The sequence below is a fragment of the Oncorhynchus mykiss genome, chromosome 19 (assembly GCF_057628025.1).
Source record: "Oncorhynchus mykiss isolate SJ-2025 chromosome 19, ASM5762802v1, whole genome shotgun sequence".
In the NCBI taxonomy this organism is placed as follows: Eukaryota; Metazoa; Chordata; class Actinopteri; order Salmoniformes; family Salmonidae; genus Oncorhynchus; species Oncorhynchus mykiss.
In genome coordinates this window covers 63207151-63228147 of record NC_143040.1, presented here as the reverse complement: position 1 = coordinate 63228147, position 20997 = coordinate 63207151, and the positions used below count along the sequence as shown (strand labels likewise).

At 43.6% G+C, this 20997-nt stretch overlaps 1 long non-coding RNA gene across 2 annotated transcripts; it reads left to right on the top strand.

The window, feature by feature from the left end:
- Positions 1-605: 605 nt before the first annotated feature.
- On the top strand, positions 606-12709 carry LOC149975261 (uncharacterized). Of its 2 annotated transcripts, XR_016489038.1 has the most exons (4): positions 610-4075; positions 5009-5083; positions 5621-5765; positions 9847-12709. It is a non-coding gene; the product is annotated as an uncharacterized LOC149975261 (long non-coding RNA). The 2 variants fall into 2 exon arrangements; XR_016489037.1 differs by having other exon boundaries at positions 606-4075; positions 5621-12709.
- Positions 12710-20997: the final 8288 nt, after the last annotated feature.

Here is a 20997-nt window from a genome sequence, read left to right as displayed (position 1 = left end):
TAATTTGTCCAATTTTATAAGGTTCCTTTTGTGCAAAACTGCAATGTAAATAATGAAATAGCTAACATTATTTCATGAGTTTTATGATGATTTTGTAACGTTATAGCTATTTACAGAGTTGGAAAACGTGTTGACATCCTGTCAGGGGCTTACCTAGCTGCTAGGTAGCTACTTTAATGAATAAGGGAGAAACGCTAGCTAGCTTTACCACCCTGTGTTAGTATATTTTACTCACTAAAATACTTATTGCTATGTGTCTGAAATGGGGAATTGAATTTGAATACTTTGAATATGAATCGTTGTTAAATATTTAAAAAAGTCCAACTGAAAAATTGTCAATAGTAGGATTCTTCATCGATGTCTTCAGCAATTGTTTCTGTGCTAGCTAGCTAGCTAGCAACATCTGTAAAATGTCCCAAAAAAATCATAGCTACATCTGGAAAATCTTTTAACATCTTTTATCTTTTAACATTCTGTGTTGTATCCTTATTCTTGTTGATAAGTGAGGCGTGTTTATAATTGCTTTATAAATACAAATTACTACATATAATTCATACATTGACCTTTAATGTTTGTGTTAAAGATAAGTGTGTCAAACTGTAAAGTTAATTACCATGAAGTGCTTCGCTATTAATGCTTCATGAATGGGAAAATATATTTGACTTTACTTTGACTGCATAGAATTCATAGATCCTTCATGTGTGTGTTACAGACTGTTATGACCAAATTAATTGTGATGTGGAGGAGGGTTGTTAATGAGATTGAGTTACGAAAGAGTTATGATATGACCCTCAACTACAAGATCTGATCTATAAACTTTACCTGGATTCAACCCTGTTGGGATCTTCATGCCCCATTTACCTCAGTGAGAAGACGAAGAAGAAGAAGAGAGGTAAGTCACAGGCATATACTAGCCAGTGGGGGAAATGGGACTAGTGCCAGCTATATATCAGCATCATTTCCTAAATGTGGTTGGGTCTTTGGGAATATTCACTAACGCTGGTATGACAGAAGCACACTTTTGAGAACAACAATAATGATGACACTACGCTGTCATTGTAATAAGGCATCTATTAAGATACCTAAATATGAGCTCTTGCATAGCATGAAATAAATGCACTATAGATATGCTATGGATATATTTCATTAACCTTTAATAATGACGTTGGAACCTGTTATAACATGTTAATGTAATCCTTATAGCTGTGTTATAAATGCGAAATGGATGTGGTCAGTCATATTAAATCGTTACCAGCCATACTATAAGCTGAGGCTGAGCGCAGGCCTGTCTGTAGGGTAGCTCTTATCTGAGCCATCAGCTCAGAGTGTAATTCAAGAAGCAACAGTGTTGGAGGGCCTCCTTTCTTTATGCATCAGCCATTATTGGGGCGGTGGGATAGTAGCTTTTAGTGCAAAGAGGGCAGGCAAGCCAGGCATTGATGGGTTCACCCAAGTGTTTTACAAAATAATGTGCACCAGTTGGCGAGCCAGCCGAACAGGATAGAGGCCCTAGCTGATTCACACGTTGTTCCCCTCTCTCCTGACGTCCACCCTGTGATAGGAGGCCCGTTGTGATGGGCATAGAGTACCATGATGTTATCCCCTCTTGTAATTACCACCATTAAAGCTAATCCTGGTCCAATTCGGGCCCCTTTTGTTTAGGCCTTTATCTCCTCAACGCTTGAGAGTTTCTCCTTTCAGAGCGCCACACAAAGATACATGTTTTAGAATCGGTAATTATCTACTATATCCTCTCTGCTGGGAAAAGGGTGGAAAGCCTACTCGAGACGGACAGTTTTCTCTCTCTATTCTCTCTTTCTGCCTGTTTCTCTCTCTCTCTCTCTCTCTCTCTCTCTCTCTCTCTCTCTCTCTCAATACCAAAATGCAAATTGTGAAATTCTGCAGAGGATGTTATTGAGAAATTAACGAGATTGAGATTATGCTTCCAATACTCTACTCAGTAAATTGGGTGTAGTCTATTATTAACCAATATTTATGATGATTTAGTAAATATAGCACACAAATTCTCATTCAATCCCATTTCCTATGAACTATCTCAAAGCAGATCTGTTTCTTATCAAAGTAATGAAGACCACTGTTACATATAGAGAAAGTACTGGGTGCCGAACATGTTCAAATGTGTTATGAAATGAATTCACCGTCATTGTTGTCATCATTTTCAATTTGTTAGTTTAAATGTTGATATTTGCTAATCCATTCTGACCAATAGACCTCCGCTGTCATCACAGCAATATCCTTCAGCTGGATAAGTTATGGTCGTTAGTTACAATGATACCACAATGATGCTATGCTATGTGTTGATGCATGGTACTGTATGTGCCACTAATCAATGGAATATTTGTTACACGAGTCTTGGACATTATCCTAATGCTGACCACACGCTCCTACACTGGGAAGTCTATCACTGAGGTCTATCACTGAGGTGTATCTCTCACTCTCCTTCCAGACTCATATCAGACATCTCCAATACAAAATCAAATCTAGAATTGGCTATCTATTTTGCAAAACAAAGCCTCCTTCACTCACGCCGCCAAACTTACCCCAGTAAAACTGACTATCCTACCGATCCTCGACTTAGGTAAAGCTAGGTAAAGCTCCGCCTTATCTCAGCTCACTGGTCACGATAACAACACCCACCCGTAGCACGTGCTCCAGCAGGTATATCTCACTGGTCACCCCCAAAGCCAACACCTCTTTGGTCGCCTTTCCTTCCAGTTCTCTGCTGCCAGAGACTGGAACGAATTGCAAAAATCGCTGAAGCTGGAGACTTACATTTCCCTCACCAACTTTAAACATCAGCTATCTAAGCAGCTAACCGATCGCTGCAGCTCTACATAGTCCATCTGTAAATAGCCCACTCAATCTACCTACCTCATCCCCCATATTGTTTTTATTTACTTTGCTGCTCTGTTGCACACCAGTATGTCACGCCCTGAGCTTTTTATGTCTCTATTTTGTTTGGTCAGGGTGTGATTTGGGGTGGGTATTCTATGTTCTTTCGTTCTATTATTTGTATTTCTATGTTTTGGCCGGGTAGGGTTCTCAATCAGGGAAAGTTGTCCCTGATTGAGAACCATACTTTTCCCACCTGTCTTTGTGGGAAGTTGTCTTTGTTTGTTGGCACTATAGCCTTTAGCTTCACGGTTGTTTTTGGATTGTTTATTGCTTTTGTCGGCGTCTTATCAATAAAAAGGAATATGTACGCTTACCACGCTGCACCTCGGTCAAGTTCTTTCAACGGCCGTGACACAGTATCACTACTTACACACCATGATCTGCTTATCTGCTCATCTATCACTCCAGTGTTAATCTGCTAAATTGTAATTACTTTGCTACTATGACCTATTTATTGCCTTACCTCCTCATGCCATTTGCACACACTGTCTATAGACTTTCTTTTTTTCTATTGTGTTATTGACTGTACGCTTGTTTATTCCACGTGTAACTCTGTGTTATGTCGCACTGCTTTGCTTTATCTTGGCCAGGTCGCAGTTGTAAATGACAACTTGTTCTCAACTAGTTTACCTGGTTAAATAAAGGTGAAATAAAAATGTTTAAAACGTCTCTGAGATCTATCTCTGAGGTCTTTGACCTGTCTATTGCTAACATCATCTGCCCACAGGTGGATGCTGAGGGGAGGACGGCTCATAATAATGGCTGGAACGGAGCAAATGTAATGGCATCAAACACCTGGAAACCATGGAAAAAATGTGTTTGATGTATTTGATACCATTCCGCGCCAGTCATTAACACAAGCCTGTTCTCCCCAATGAAGGTGCCACCAACCTCCTGTGCATCGGATTTGAATCAGAATAAGACTGAACAACAGCCTTGGCCGCATTGATGGACAGGATGTCCTCGTTATATCTTCCTCTTCTCCACGGCAACATATCTACCACATGTCATTGCTCTATTTTGCTCCCCATGTAGAGTCTTCGTTACCCGCCCTCCTACCAGATGGCTCCATTCTTCCTGGTCCCGGGCCTGCTGTGCTGGGACTGCCTCTGATTGGCTGGCCCAGCTGCTCCCCCACGGCCGCACAGATGAGTGACAGGTGACTTCCCCAAACAGAGGCCCTGGCGCTCCCATTCTGTCGGTTGAGTGACAGCCCCCCGTGGTGTAAGGCTCCCTATTGATGATTCTGGGCATGACATCATTAGTGTCTCTCCAAAACAGCTGTTCCTGATTTCCGGTGTCCAATAATTAACATTTCCCACTAACCAGTGTAAATATGATTTGGTATTGCACCATACATCAACACATGTTGTTGTGTTTTCTGTGTGTGTGTCAAGCAGTTAATTAAAGATGGAGTTTAATTCAAAGCATTACGACCGTCTAACTTCTTGGTGACAGGGGGCAGTATTTTCACGTCCAGATGAAATGCATGCCCAAATTCAACTGCCTGCTACTCATCCCCAGAAGATGAGATATGCATAGTATTAGTAGATTTGGATAGAAAACACTCTGAAGTTTCTAAAACTGTTTTAATCATGTCTGTGAGTATAACATAACTTATTTAGCAGGCGAAACCCAGAGGACAAACCATTTTTGAGGTCACTCTCTTTTCAATGGGTTTTCATTGGGAATCCAGATTTCTAAGGGACCTTCTTGCAGTTCCTATCGCTTCCACTGGATGTCAACAGTCTTTAGAAATTGGTTGAGGTTATTGCTTTGTGTAATGAAGAAGTACGGCCATCTTGAACGAAGGTCGCTTGAAGTGTACTGTTAGATAGAGGCGCGTGACCAGAAAGCATGCTTCAGTTTGTTGTCTTCCTATATTGAACACAGATCATCCCGTCTTCAATTTTATTGATCATTTACGTAAAAAAAATACCTAAAGTTGTATTACAAAAGTAGTTTGAAATGTTTTGGCAAAGTTTACAGGTAACTTTTGAGATATTTTGAAGTCAAGTTGAGCAAGTTGGAACTGGTGTTTTTCTGTATCAAACGCGCCAAATAAATTTACATTTTGGATATATATCGACAGAATTAATCGAACAAAAGGACCATTTGTGATGTTTATGGGACATATTGGAGTGCCAACAAAAGAAGCTTGTCAAAGGTAAGGCATGAATTATATTTTTATTTCTGCATTTTGTGTCGCGCCTGCAGGGTTGAAATATGTTTTCTGTCTTTGTTTAATATGGTGCTATCCTCAGATAATAGCATAATTTGCCTTTGCCGAAAAGCCTTTTTGAAATCTGACGTGTAGCTTTAATTCGTTTTCTTGCATGTGTGATTTAATGAAAGTTAGATTTTTATAGAAATTTATTTGAATTTGGTGCTCTGCATTTTCCCTGGCTTTTGGCCAGGTGGGATGCTAGCGTCCCACATATCCCAGAGAGGTTAAACACTAGACTAAAACCATGCGCTATAGATCATTTTCCACACTACTCTAAAACATTACAGGGTCTCATTAGAGTATGTAAAAATAGTGCCATTTAACCAGTGTAGTTATGTCACAAGTCCCTAAACTCATTTTCTATTAGCTAGCATGGGCAACACTACAGTCTTGAACATATATTATGAATGAGTTTCTTGTCTTCAGGAATGTCCGTGTCTAACACCTTGTTCCGGATCATGTTCCTCGTGTTCTCAGGTTGTTTTCAGGTTGTGAGGCGATGCCCCCCAACTTTGACAGCCAATCATGTGTTGTCCATGTGCTGTCTGAGTGAAAGGAAGAAGCTAAGTGGTCAGAGGGAAGGTGGAGGCGCTCCTATCCCGTGACAGATGGCAGGCTTCAGGTGCACGTTGGTTGTTGTGGGATCTCTGGGAATCCAAGATCTGCTCTGGGATCTCTGGGAATCTAGGATCTGCTCATCAGTAGAAGGGTATCTCTGAGGAACGAGAGGCGTGGGCCTACACAAGTAGCTAATGGAATAGGCTACCACAGACACCTGCGGGCATCCTCGAGCAATGCACTGGCACCATGCCAAGAGGCAGAGAAAAAATACAGGCAGAGACAGGCAGACACAGATAGACCTAGACACAGGCAGAGACAGGCAGACACAGATAGACCTAGACACAGGCAGAGACAGGCAGACACAGATAGACCTAGACACAGGCAGACACAGGCAGACACAGACAGACCTAGACACAGGCAGAGACAGGCAGACATAGATAGACACAGGTAGACCTAGACACAGGCAGAGACAGGCAGACACAGCCAGACCTAGACACAGGCAGAGACAGGCAGACATAGATAGACACAGGTAGACCTAGAGACAGGCAGACATAGATAGACCTAGACACAGGCAGAGACAGATAGACCAAGACACAGGCAGACAGAGATAGACCTAGACACAGGCAGAGACAGATAGACCTAGAAACAGGCAGAGACAGATAGACCTAGAACCAGGCAGACAGATAGACCTAGAAACAGGCAGAGACAGATAGACCTAGAAACAGGCAGAGACAGATAGACCTAGACACAGGCAGACACAGATAGACCTAGGCAGAGACAGTAATACCTAGACATAGGCAGAGACAGATAGACATAGACACAGGCAGACAGAGATAGACCTAGACACAGGCAGAGAGACAGATAGACCTAGAAACAGGCAGAGACAGATAGACCTAGAAACAGGCAGAGACAGATAGACCTAGAAACAGGCAGAGACAGATAGACCTAGAAACAGGCAGAGACAGATAGACCTAGAAACAGGCAGAGACAGATAGACCTAGAAACAGGCAGAGACAGATAGACCTAGAAACAGGCAGAGACAGATAGACCTAGAAACAGGCAGAGACAGATAGACCTAGAAACAGGCAGAGACAGATAGACCTAGAAACAGGCAGAGACAGATAGACCTAGACACAGGCAGACACAGATAGACCTAGACCTAGACACAGGCAGAGACAGTAAGACCTAGACACAGGCAGACACAGATAGACCTAGACCTAGACACAGGCAGAGACAGATAGACCTAGACACAGGCAGACACAGATAGACCTAGACCTAGACACAGGCAGAGACAGTAAGACCTAGACACAGGCAGAGACAGATAGACATAGACACAGGCAGACACAGATAGACCTAGACACAGGCAGAGACAGATAGACCAAGACACAGGCAGACACAGATAGACACAGGCAGACAAAGATATCAAATCAAATGTATTTATAAAGCCCTTCTTACATCCACTGATGTCACAAAGAGCTGTACAGAAACCCAGCCTAAAACCCCAAAAAGCAAGCAATGCAGGTGTAGAAGCACGGTGGCTAGGAAAACCTCCCTAGAAAGGCCAGAACCTAGGAAGAAACCTAGAGAGGAACCAGGCTATGAGGGGTGGCCAGTCCTCTTCTGGCTGTGCCAGAACATGAACATGGCCAAGATGTTCAAATGTTCATAGATGACCAGCAGGGTCAAATAATAATAATCACAGTGGATGTCGAGGGAGTAAATGTCAGTTGGCTTTTCATAGCCGATCATTCAGAGTATCTCTACTGCTCCTGCTGTCTCTAGAGAGTTTAAAACAGCAGAGCTGTTCCTTGGTGTCCACATCAACAACAAACTAGAATGGTCCAAACACACCAAGACAGTTGTGAAGAGGGCACGACAAAGCCTATTCCGCCTCAGGAAACTAAAAAGATTTGGCATGGTCCTGAGATCCTCAAAAGGTTCTACAGCTGCAACATTGAGAGCATCCTGACCGATTGCATCACTGCATGGTACGGCAATTGCTCGCCCTCCGCCCGCAAGGCACGCCCGCAAGACACCGGACAGGGTCAAACAGGCAGGATATAACCCCCCCCCCCCACACACACACACACACACACCAGTAGAGGGATATCTTCAACCACCAACTTACCATCCTGAGACCAGGCCCGAGTATAGTCCACAAAGATCTCCGCCACGGCACATCCCAAGGGGTGGCGCCAACCCGGACAGGAAGATCATGTCAGTGACTCAACCCACTCAAGTGACGCACCCCTCCTAGCGATGGCATGGAAGAGCACCAGTAAGCCAGTGACTCAGCCCCTGTAATAGGTTTAGAGGCAGAGAATCCCAGTGGAGAGAGGGGAACCGGCCAGGCAGAGACAGCAAGGGCGGTTAGTTGCTCCAGTGCCTTTCCGTTCACCTTCCCACTCCTGGGCCAGACTACACTCAATCATAGTACCTACTGAAGAGATGAGTATTCAATTAAGACTTAAAGGTTGAGACCGAGTCTGCGTCTCTCCCATGGGTAGGCAGACCATTCCATAAAAATTTAGCTCTATAGGAGAAAGGCCTGCTTCAAGCAGTTTGCTTAGAAATTCTAGGGACAGTAAGGAGGCCTGCATCTTGTGACCGTAGCGTACGTGTAGGTATGTATGGCAGGACCAAATCGTAACGATAGGTATGAGCAAGCCCATGTAATGCTTTGTAGGTTAGCAGTAAAACCTTGAAATCAGCCCTTGCCTTAACAGGAAGCCAGTGCAAAGAGGCTAGCACTGGAGTAATATGATCATTTTGGGGGTGGATCTAGTCAAGATTCTAGCAGCCGTGTTTAGCACTAACTGAAGTTTATTTAGTGCTTTATCCGGGTAGCCGGAAAGTTGAGCATTGCAGTAGTCTAACCTAGAAGTGACAAAAGCGTGGGTTAATTTTTCTGCATCGTTTTTGGACAGAAAGTTTCTAGATATACCTAGACACAGGCAGAGACAGGCAGAAAGGTGTGGGTATGGTGTTTAGCTAGCTTTAGATTTTTGGGGGGGTTCAAGCGCTGGTTTTATGTATGTTATCACATCTCTCTGCTTTTGTGAGGCACTAAACATATTTCAGTGTGTCAAATTATTCGAAGGAGATCATATTTTATTTTGTTGTCAACTCATTGTTAGGAACCGGTGACCAAGAGGCGATTGAATTATTGAAGTGTGTTTTTTTTCTGCTAAATCTGATTAAGGAATGTGTTTCTTATTAAGGTGAGATGAACCATCTGGTAGCGGAACACAGGGAGAGAGCTGACACCGCTGCCCACTCGCACAGACAAAAATATGTGAGGAGCTCTCTACAGGGTAGGGCTTGAAATGTAGAGTGGAGTAGGAGAGGAAAAGTGAGAGAGAAAGTGAGGAAGAGAGAGGAGTTTGAATGTGCGTCTGTTTCTATATGACTAATACCTCGTCAGTGGAAGTGTGGAGTCGAGGGTAACAGGGGATGTTACATCCTGTACGTGTGTGGTGGAAACTTGACCATCGGTATTCCTAGATATACTCGATCCCGAGCAAAATCCAGGACATCTTTTCCTCTGGGGATAATGTGGGAAAGTGTAAATATTTTGGAAAAGCCGGTGTTGAAAGCTATGAGCTGTACACTTTTGTGAAAGGTGGGCTCAACTAGGACAAATTAAACACATCATCAGTTCTGGCTGTTCGTGCTCTTCTGGCTAATTTGAGCTGACATTGTTGTACTTTTGTGGCTTCCTCTTTGGCTCCCATTCTATTGGTCTTTTCCGCCATGTTTTAGTCATTAACTAGGCACATTTCCTAGCCGTTCAGCGCCTCTAATATCATATTTAGTCAAGACTGCCTTTATATGTTTTAAAAAATCAACACACACTCCAATTAAACAGTACACTTCGAAATCTCACTTTTATAGCTTTTTGGAAAATCTCCAGATGTAGGCTACTCCTAAAACAGCAACATTAAAACACTGGTTCAAATTTGGCTTCCAGTGCAGCATTGTAAAGTGAGGGCAACACAGTACATGGTCAAAGAAAGGGCAGCTGGCTTATTCAAGCTAGGCAAACACACACACACACACACACTCCAGTGAGTGCCTGTCTGCGAAGAGTTAAAAACAAGTCACCTCTCTGACATTGACAAAAGGCTGCTGCTTCTTTTCAGATGCACCGCGGGAAAGGACAATGCCCGCCATGCTAGAGTCATTGAAAAGTCTAACTGGGAGACAGGAAGCTTCCAACACCATGGTGCACCTGGACAACCTTAGCAACCTGGACAATGGTCCCCACTTCAAGGCCAGAACTAGGGGGTACTATTCTAACAATGCAATAAATGGAGTGGTTAACATTTTACTGCAGTGGGCTAAATCAGGGTCACACAGATTGATTATTGGTAGTCTTAAACAAATGTACTTTGAAACAAAAGTATACACCTCATACACATGGTTATTGGCTTAAAAAAATAAGACAACTGTACCATGTCAGATATAGAGTTGAAATGTAGTCCATTTTGAGTTTACATGCCAATATTACAGTTTATATACATCACAGAAGACTGAAATATAACAAAACCGCTTGACATAAAAGCATTGAATTTTCAGCGGGTTTTTGAACATAACATTCCACCCATGAGTCCACTAGGTCATCTCGGTTGTTTACATACTCATCTCATATGTATATACTGTACTCGATACCATCTACTGTATCTTGCCTCTGCTGCTCTGTACCATCACTCATTCATATATCCTTATGTACATATTCTTTATCCCCTTACACTGTGTACAAGACAGTAGTTTTGGAATTGTTAGTTAGATTACTTGTTGGTTATTACTGCATTGTCGGAACTAGAAGCACAAGCATTTCGCTACACTCGCATTAACATCTGCTAACCATGTGTATGTGACAAATAAAATTTGATTTGATTTGATTTGATTTGATTTGATGAGTCCACTAGGTCATCTGACTGTAGGAAAGGACTACACAATGTCAAATAATGTCACCTGGCACTCAACTGGACCCTACCACTACCATTGATTTTTGTCTCTAAACACTGTATCTGGCATACAGTAGGTGTTTTTTTCTTTGCCTGCTCAGAAAAATTCCCTCTGTGGTGCTTCAAGCTTACAGTTTTGAAAGGTTGATTTTATCATTGATAAAAACAGTCTGTGAGTGAATGTTGTCTGCAATTTGGAGGCGAAACAACTACAATTTCACCAAACACACTCCACTCATACTACAGATGCCATTAAAAAACTCAAAGAATGCTTTGCATTCAGGAGTGTTTATACTTTCGTTGATAGGCCATTTACCTTATCCATGGAAAATTCAAGACTGGAATATACATTTTGCTGCATGTCATTAGTTTGAAAAGTTGTGATGAAACCGGACCAAATATGGGTTCTATTTAATCAATCGATCACATGTATTTATAAAGCTCTTTTTGCATCAGCAGATGACACAAAGTGCTTATACAGCTTAAAACCCAAAACAGCAAGCGATGGTGGCAAGGAAGCAGGGTGGCAAGGAACAACTACCTGCAGGAACCTAGGAAGAAACCCCTGCAGGAACCTCAGAAGAAACCTAGAGAGGAACCAGGCTCTGAGGGGTGGCCAGTCCTATTCTGCCTGTCCCGGGTGGAGATTATAAGAGTACATGGCCATTAAGGCCAGATTGTTCTTCTAGATCATGCAAACGTTCATAGATGACCAGAAGGGTCAAATAATAATAATCACAGTGCTTGTAGAGGGGGCAACAGGTCAGCACCTCAGAAGTAAATGTCAGTTGGCTTTTCATAGCCAAGCATTCAGAGGCAGAGACAGCAGGTGCGGTAAAGAGAGAGAGAGAGAGAGAGAGAGAGAGAGAGAGAGAGTGAGAGATGAAAACAGCAGGTCCAGGACAAGGTAGCACGTCCGGTGAACAGGTCAGGTTTCCATAGCCGCAGGCAGAACAGTTGAAACTGGAGCAGCAGCACGACCAGGTGGACTGGGGACAGCCTGGAGTCACCAGGCCAGGTAGTCCTGAGGCACATTGACTATTGCAAAACAGATACTGGAGACTGAGACGGGGGATCGGAAGACACTGTGGCCCTGTCCGACGATACCCCCCTATAGGGCTAACCAGGCAAGATATAACCCCACCCACTTTGCCACAGCCCCCTCGCCACTAGAAAGATATCAACAGACCACCAACTTACTACCCTGAGACAAGGCTGAGTATAGCCCACTAAGATCTCCTCCACCGCTCTAGCACGAGGGGGCGCAAGACTGGACGGGAAGATCTCATCAGTCACTCAACCCACTCAAGTCGAGTATAGCGCAAAAAAGCCTGGCAAAACTTGACGCACCCCTCCTAGGGACGGCATGGAAGTGCACTAAGCCAGAGACTCAGCCTCCCGTAGTAGGATCAGAGGCAAAGAAAACCAACCACATATTTAAACTTAAGATGCAGAAGCTGTTGCTAAAAAATGACTATCCTTACTCCATATCTATCAATCAATCAATAAAATAAAAATTGATTTATAAAGCCCTTCTTACATCAGCTGATGCCACAAAGTGCTGTACAGAAACCAAGCCTAAAACCCCAAACAGCAAGCAATGCAGGTGTAGAAGCACAGTGGCAAGGAAAAACTCCCTAGAAAGGCCAAAATCTAGGAAGAAACCTAGAGAGAACCAGGCTATGAGGGGTGGCCAGTCCTCTTCTGGCTGTGCCGGGTGGAGATTATAACAGAACATGGCCAAGATGTTTACAGATGACCAGCAGGGTCAAATAATAATAATCACAGTGGGTGATTATCGAGGGTGCAACAGGTAAGCACCTCAGGAGTAAATGTCAGTTGGCTTTTCATCGCCGATCATTCAGAGTATCTCTACAGCTCCTGCTGTCTCTAGAGAGTTTAAAACAGCAGGTCTGGGACAGGTAGCACGTCCGGTGAACAGGGGACAGCAAGGAGTCATCAGGCCAGGTAGTCCTGAGGCATGGTCCTATGGCTCAGGTCCTCTGAGAGAGAGAAAGAAAGAGAGAAAGAAAGAGAGAAAAAGAATGAGAGAATTAGAGAGAGCATACTTAAATTCACACAGGATGCCGGATAAGACAGGAGAAATACTCCAGATATAACAGACTGACCCTAGCCCCCCGACACAAACTACTGCAGCATAAATACTGGAGGCTGAGACAGGAGGGGTCACTGTGGCCCCATCCGGCGATACCCCCGGACAGGGCCAAACAGGCAGGATAATACCCCACCCATGATAGGTATGAGCAAACCCATGTAATGCTTTGTAGGTTAGCTGGAAAACCTTAAAATCAGCCCTTGCCTCAACAGGAAGCCAGTGTAGAGAGGCTAGCACTATGATCACATTTTCTGGATCTAGTCAAGATTCTAGCAGCCGTGTTTAGCACTACCTGAAGTTTATTTAGTGCTTTATCCGGGTAGTCGGAAAGTAGAGCATTGCAGTAGTCTAACCTAGAAGTGACAAAAGCATAGATTCATTTTTCTGCATCATTTTTGGACAGAAAGTTTCTGATTTTTGCAATGTAAGCAAGTAGATGGAAAAAAGCTTTCCTTGAAACAGTCTTGATATGTGCGTCAAAAGAGAGATCAGGGTCCAGAGTAACGCTGAGGTCCTTCACAGTTTTATTTGAGATGACTGTACAACCATCAAGATTAATTGTCAGATTCAACAGAAAATCTCTATGTTTCTTGGGACCTAGAACAAGCATCTCTGTTTTGTCCGAGTTTAAAAGTAGAACATTTGCAGCCATCCACTTCCTTATGTCTGAAACACAGGCTTCCAGAGAGGGCAATTTTGGGGCTTCACCATGTCTCATCAAAATGTACAGCTGTGTGTCATCTGCATAGCAGTGAAAGTTAACATTATGTTTCTGAATGACATCACCAAGAGGTAAAATATATAGTGAAAACAATAGTGGTCCTAAAACGGAACCTTGAGGAACACCGAAATTTACAGTTGATTTGTCAGGACAAACCATCCACAGAGACAAACTAATATCTTTCCAACAGATAAGATCTAAACCATGCCAGAACTTGTCAGTGTAGACCAATTTGGGTTTCCAATCTCTCCAAAAGAATGTGGAATGATGGTATCAAAAGCAGCGCTAAGGTCTAGGAGCACGAGGACAGATGCAGAGCCTCGGTCTGATGACATTAAAAGGTCATTTTATACCTTCACAAGTGCAGTCTCAGTGCTATGATGGGGTCTAAAACCAGACTGAATCGTTTCGTATACATTGTTTGTCTTCAGGAAGGCAGTGAGTTGCTGCGCAACAGCTTTTTCAAACATTTATGAGAGGAATGGGAGATTCGATATAGGCCGATAGTTTTGTATATTTTCTGGGTCAAGGTTTGGCTTTTTCAAGAGAGGCTTTATTACTGCCACTTTTAGTGAGTTTGGTACACATCCGGTGGATAGAGAGCTGTTTATTATGTTCAACATAGGAGGGCCAAGCGCAGGAAGCAGCTCTAAGTAATATATTATAATATATATGGTTAGCATGTCCTCCATGAACATGCTAACCACTTCCGTTCTGATTCCTGGGCTTTCTTGTTAGCATCCAGCGGTTTGTTCTCAACATGTATCAGATAGCCTAAGCTAGCGTCCTCTGTGCCTCTACATTTGGTTCCGATTTGAACCATCTCAAAGCCAATAAAAGGGCCAAGTCAATTAAAACAAACCAGGAACGTCATGAGCAGGAAATGAGCCAATTACAGCCCGCAGAGCTGCAAGGGTTAAAACTCCTGAAATATGTAAAGAGACAGACAGACAGACAGACAGACAGACAGACAGACAGACAGACAGTCCAGGCAGGCAGGGGGCAGTTTAGGGTTTCAATCTTGGGGTTAATCTTCAAAAAGTAAGCTGGCAATGTGCAGGTCACTGATAAAGGCTCTAGTCTGTCATCCCACAGGCTCACCTCCAGTGACTCGGCCTGTCACAACGTCATCTGGAATCTGGGAAACAGCCAAGGGCACGGTGAGGGGGGAGAGGCGGGGGGTAGTGTTGTGTGTGTATGTGTGTATGTTTTGCGTGAATGCTTGTGTGCGTCTGCATCTACGTGTGTGTGTGTGTGTGTGAACATGTGTGAATGTGTGAACGTGTGTGTGTGTGTGTGTGTGTGTGTGTGTGTGTGTGTGTGTGTGAACATGTGTGTGTGAACATGTGTGTGTGAACATGTGTGTGTGAACATGTGTGTACTACTTAGCCCTGGACCCTCCCTACCCTGCAGCACTGCACCAGGTCTGGCTCATAAAATCAAACGCTGATTGTGTGATCATGGGTAATTGTGCTTGGAGAGACCGTAAAGGATAGAAACAGGTTGGATTAGTGTTTCGTGGCTTGGTTTTATGTGAAGGTGGGGTTTTATGTCTGGGATGAGTCTGCTGAAAGGTGAGAAGGGGGGAATCAGTGCTGACTTTGTTGTTGAAGTCAATCTTCCTGGAGCAAACTGAGTTGCGGAAAGGCACTTTAGATGTCGTTGATTGACAATGCAAAGGCAGCTCAAGGACATAATTGAGGATCGGAGAGTCACGCATTTAGACAGATGAATGTTGAGCATCATATATTTCGCTGAATTTACATTTGGAATAGAAAAATACGTTAGGATGTAGGCCTATAATATATTACTTAGTCCATTGGCATGACAAGAAATTTGAAAATAATATTTAGAATTTTCTTATGAATATGGGTGCACGCGCAATTTCCTTGCAAACAAATACTCCAACATTCAAGTCAATATACCCCCACTGACTGTATTTACATTTACCTTAACCTTTTTCACATACAATGATCCATGACACAGCTGGTGATGATCCATGACACAGCTGGTGATGACCCATGACACATCTGTTGATGATCCATGACACAGCTGGTGATGATCCATGACACAGCTGGTGATGATCCATGACACAGCTGGTGATGACCCATGACACAGCTGGTGATGACCCATGACACATCTGTTGATGATCCATGACACAGCTCGTGATGATCCATGACACATCTGTTGATGATCCATGACACAGCTCGTGATGATCCATGACACAGCTGGTGATGACAGATGACACATCTGGTGATGATTCATGACACAGCTGGTGATGAAAACTGTCAGTACACATCCAGTACCTGTCGACAAATACGTTTACTGGACTGCCAGGTTGTCTAACCGACACCTAGACGACCAGATGGTAATTGATGTCATTATATTGTACCAAATGTTACTTTCCATTTACCTTTAAATAGTCAATAACAGTGGTACTGAGAGTGCAATACATGCTCGGTATGGAATCTGATGATACTGGATTGCGAGACCCAGCATGATCATTTACTATGTATTATAGAATTCGCATTTATAAAGTCCTTGTACATTACTTCATATGTGCGCTCACACACAATATTGATATTGCCTTGCGCAATGATCTCTAACAACTAGGTTAATTGCATCGTTAATGGCAATTTATGACAATGATGATGAAGTAAGGATTAAAATCTCAGAACTGCTGTCTTTTCACTCTATACCCAGGGTTTCACTTGAATGCGCCATCTATGCGTTCCCACCATGTTGAGTGTATGCCGGAGGAGAGGAGGACAACGACTGGGAGTTGGTTTGATTTATATGTCCCTGAAGTGATGCACAATGCCACACAAACAGTTGATTGACCTAGAACTTCACATTGTAAACCACTTTTGACATATAAAGGCAATTTCATGGAGTTCCAGACACCTAATGGTCCTTTCCAAGAGAGAAATGACACAGACATTTACATTTAGCAGACACTCTTATCCAGAGTGACTGCATACGTTTTAATATTTTTTTCATACTGGTCCCCCATGGGAATTGAACCTACAACCCTGGCGCTTGGCCATGCTCTTCTAACTGAGCTACACAGGACTAACGCTAAAGTTTGATATTTAATCCTGAAATACTTGACTCTAAAATGTCACCCTATAACTATAACATTGTTTAACCATATATCCTGTTATGAAGTACCCAATCCTCCATCTCCTTCCATTGACTCCTATATGACTTATATAAGATCTGCATCTGGCAATATATAGTTTAGAGGAGAATTCAGCTCAGTCCATCTTTCATTAGACCGAGGTTGAACAGGGTCAGACGCCACTCCTACCGGACCTAAAAACAGCAGCACATCTGGTGAAGGTGATGGTTGGAATGATAATGCCCCCTGTCCCTGGCTTCTCATCAGGAAGTTCCCACAGAGAGGCAGCAGCATCGATAGCTTTGTGTGGGAGGGAGGCGATTATGTGTGATCTGCCGACTCAGACTTGGCCTTTTCCCTGTTATCCCCCCTCAGTGAGAAAGCAAGTTTCCGAGCTGGAATGTTACTTATGTGTTTGTTTGCGCTCTCTGAAAGATGGGGTCCCCCAAGGCTGCGTTCTATCACCTCTGTAATTGTGATATGCACCTATAACTCCAGTTATGTATTAGATAATGTCTGTAATACGTTAGTTTGAATATTGTCTTTGATGTGCAGATTTAGAGGAGGATCTGATTTGCATGGATCACATTGGGAACCAATTTTCAGGCAATTGCATGGGAAATCAATGGCAACTACATAGTGGGCTAGTAGGATTCAATGAGGTCATTACTTTCCTGGCTGCTTGGCCCTGAAGACATGATGCCCTATGTAACTCAAACACACAAGACAGGGAGACTAATCTTAGAAATCCAGTACATAACTTTTCAGTTAACCTCAAGAACCGAAATCAGAAACCTGAAGTAGCTGGAAAAAATCCTTGACTATGTTAACTAATGTTTAAGAGAGACATAGAGATGTGGAATATATTTGTTATCTAATGTGGATTTAGTCAAACGTCCGCTGTACCATTTTAATGTGGAATACATTTTGTTATCTAATGTGGATTTAGTCAAACGTCCGCTGTACCATTTCAGGTTGTTCTTGTTACATTTTTAAGACCGGTACAAAAGGCCGAAGACGCAAGTATGTGTGAGGTGTTGGAAGTCAAGTCTGTTAGTGACAAGCAGGACAGATGGTGGATGGTGATACCCTTCATGACTATATGGGAAGGGAATTCTTCATGTTTTGTGCCTCTTGTTAAGTCAAAAAGAATGAAATCCATTCCTTCTCCTAATCTTTCACCTGTTATCAGTGTGTTATTAGGTATCACATCTTATAGAGATTACTTCCTGTCTGTCAGGCTATCTGACTGTAGGGCCTGTCTAATAGGGACAGCTACACTCTTTAAAAAAAGTTTCTGGGTAGAACCAACAATTGTCATTTGATTGCTTCATATACGGCACCCCTAAAGGTTCTATATAGAACCCTTTTGTAGGGTTCTTTAATCAGAACCCCAGGGGTTCTTCTTCCTTGAACCAAAATTGGTTCCATATATAACCCTTGTGCTCCATAAACCAATTTCCAGTTCCAGTAACCAATTTCAGTTCTATATAGAAACTTTAGGGGTGCCATATATGCAGCAAGCATAGAACCCTCTTTGGTTCTATCCAGAACTATTTTGCTAAATGTGTAAGTTATTATTGGTCCCTAACCTGTAATTAGATTTTTCCAGATAATCGCTGCATGTTCTGTTGATACCTTACACTACAATTCCTTACCACAGTTCTCATTCCTTGCTTGTCAAGGTACATATCATCTGTCTTGTATTCACATATTGGTCACGTAAGGTGTTATTTGAGTAAGCCATTAAAAGTAACATCCCTGTAAAAGTGGTAACTGATACGTGTTTAGCTATCGTTATTTCCTACATACTAACCCATTTCAACAATAGGACATGCAAAGGTTTCTTCCATTATTCCCCATCGGTACCCGGCCATTCCAATCAATTGGGCCTCCAGACCCAAAGGTCATTCAAATAGAATCACGGTTATTCCAATCCAAGCATCTGAACCAAGGAACACCAACTTGCCATGTCTGAGGCATGAGGCCTCTCTCCCTCTCCCTCTCCCTCTCCCTCTCCCTCTCCCTCTCCCTCTCCCTCTCTCTCTCCCTCTCTCTCTCCCTCTCTCTCTCCCTCTCTCTCTCCCTCTCTCTCTCTCTCTCTCTCTCTCTCCCTCTCTCTCTCTCTCTATTTTTTTTCTTTATTTCTCTCTCTGTCTCTGTCTCTCTCGGCAGCCACCCGACTTTGCTGTTGCAGCAGTTGCTGTCAGTTTGAGCGGTGCCTGCCCTCAAATATAATAGGGTTTTCTTGACTGCCTCCCCAGGGATTGACTGGCAGGGAGGGAGGAATTCACCATGGCTCATATGGAGCAGTGTGGGATGAGTTCATCAAACTCCTCCATGTGTCCATGCTTGTGCCGCAGCAGCATTTCAGCTAAGATGTGCCTTTCATAGAAAGAGCTAGGGTTCTTTGGTGGAGTCTACAGAGTGCAGCTCAGGCTGGAGCACCAGCGTGGTGATAAGGCTTGTCAGACAGACCATGGTGTATCATTTGGGGGGCAGATGAAGGGAATGTGAACATGGTGCCTATTTTTTCAGAAGGATAAATGATGGTTTGCAGGCAAATGTGGTGGTCTCTACGTATGTCTTCTTTTATAAAATATATCCCTGCATAATGCTCAATGACAATATATCACTTTTTTTATTTATTTTTTATTTACAGATACATTATTCTTGCAGACAGCGTGTGTAGGTTTTGCCACCTGCAATAATGAGTGTGTACACAAAGACAAACACTTAAAGCAAACCACAACCCCCAGTATCATGGGTATCAGGGTCTCTGGTTGCTAGACAGCTGCAGCGCTCGGCACCTTCACCACAGTCCACTGAGTTATGAGGAGTTTGATTAAGAGGCTTAAAGCCTTCTCTAAGTTTCCAGTCCTAGCTAGGCGCTGTACCCCGCCATACCCCAGATTCGAGCCCTCAAAAAGACCTGAATGCAAGTTTAGCAGCTATGGTAACACCCCTTCGGACCCCCACTGCCCTCCACCGCCCCACTCCGTTACAATTTTTCCCTTGACTACTTCAGTCTTATACCCAGCAACAGGTCCTCTGTCCTCTGGCCCTTTCCTCTTGATTTCATAATATGATGAAAAACCTGACAGCTATGCTGCTGGCTGCTACGGAAGACTAAGGCTCTAGTGTTTCAGGAGGCCCGGTCCAGTCCATATCAACACGAGTTAGACTTTAATTAGAGTGAAATACACATAGCCCTGGCATAAACCACCTAAACCCCTCTTTGACAGGGACTGCATTCCTCCTCCCTGTTTTGCTTAGAAGGCCATTTTTAGGGGGTTTGCATGCTGCAAGGTGTTTTCGTTGGCCGGCTACCTAACAAACACGCCTGCGACCCTTGGAGAGGGAAAAAATGGGTGCCGGGCTCTGACAAACACAACCAATTGGACATGCTCTATAAATCATCACCCACATCCTTCCAGTCTGGAGGAAAAGAGAGTGGACGGTCGATGGAGGGGCTGGGTGAAGGGGTTGGTGGGTATGGGGGGGGCAGGCGAGGGGGGCAGAGAGGCAGAAAGTAACAACTGGCATGCGTTTCAGTGGGAGAAGTGTACATACCCTCCTGTGCCTTTGTCTGTCTGTCTGTCTGTCTGTCTGTCTGTCTGTCTGTCTGTCTGTCTGTCTGTCTGTCTGTCTGTCTGTCTGTCTGTCTGTCTGTCTGTCTGTCTGTCTGTCTGTCTGTCTGTCTGTCTGTGTGTGTGCTTCCATGAATGTGTGTCCTACTGTGTGTGTGTGTGTGTGTGTGTGTGTGTGTGTGTGTGTGTGTGTGTGTGTGTGTGTGTGTGTGTGTGTGTGTGTGTGTGTTTCTCAGAAAATGTGTGTGGGAGGCAGTATTCAATTTCAATGTCGGCAGCTGGAAGCACTTAAAGCCACTGGAGAGAGAGAGAGAGAGAGCGAGAGAGCGAGAGAGAGAGAGAGAGAGAGAGAGAGAAGAGCTGTCTCTCTAGAACAAAGGGATCTAGAGAAAAGAGGAGAGGTAGTATTGAACGAGAAAAAGATTGAATGATTGAACGAGAAAAAGAGTGAAAAATAGGGAATCCTAGAAAGAAACAGTGAGAAAAAGCAAAAAAAAGAGAGAGGGGTAACAACACTCCCTCCTTTTACAGGGGGATGGATGAGTGCTGGCCGCCCCTATAGAAAGAGAGCGAGAGAGAGAGAGGGGGGGGGGGGGCTTTCAGTGAGGCACCCCTCCTCAGGAAACCTGTCTTGTTTTGACTTGAAACTATGTGCTAAGAATAATACGGACGGGGAAACATGTTGGTATGGACACGCACCGCTCCCTCGTCATCCTTTTATGTCGGCAAAGTTTCAAACTCTCCCCCTCGACTTGGACAGATTCTACCTTTGTTT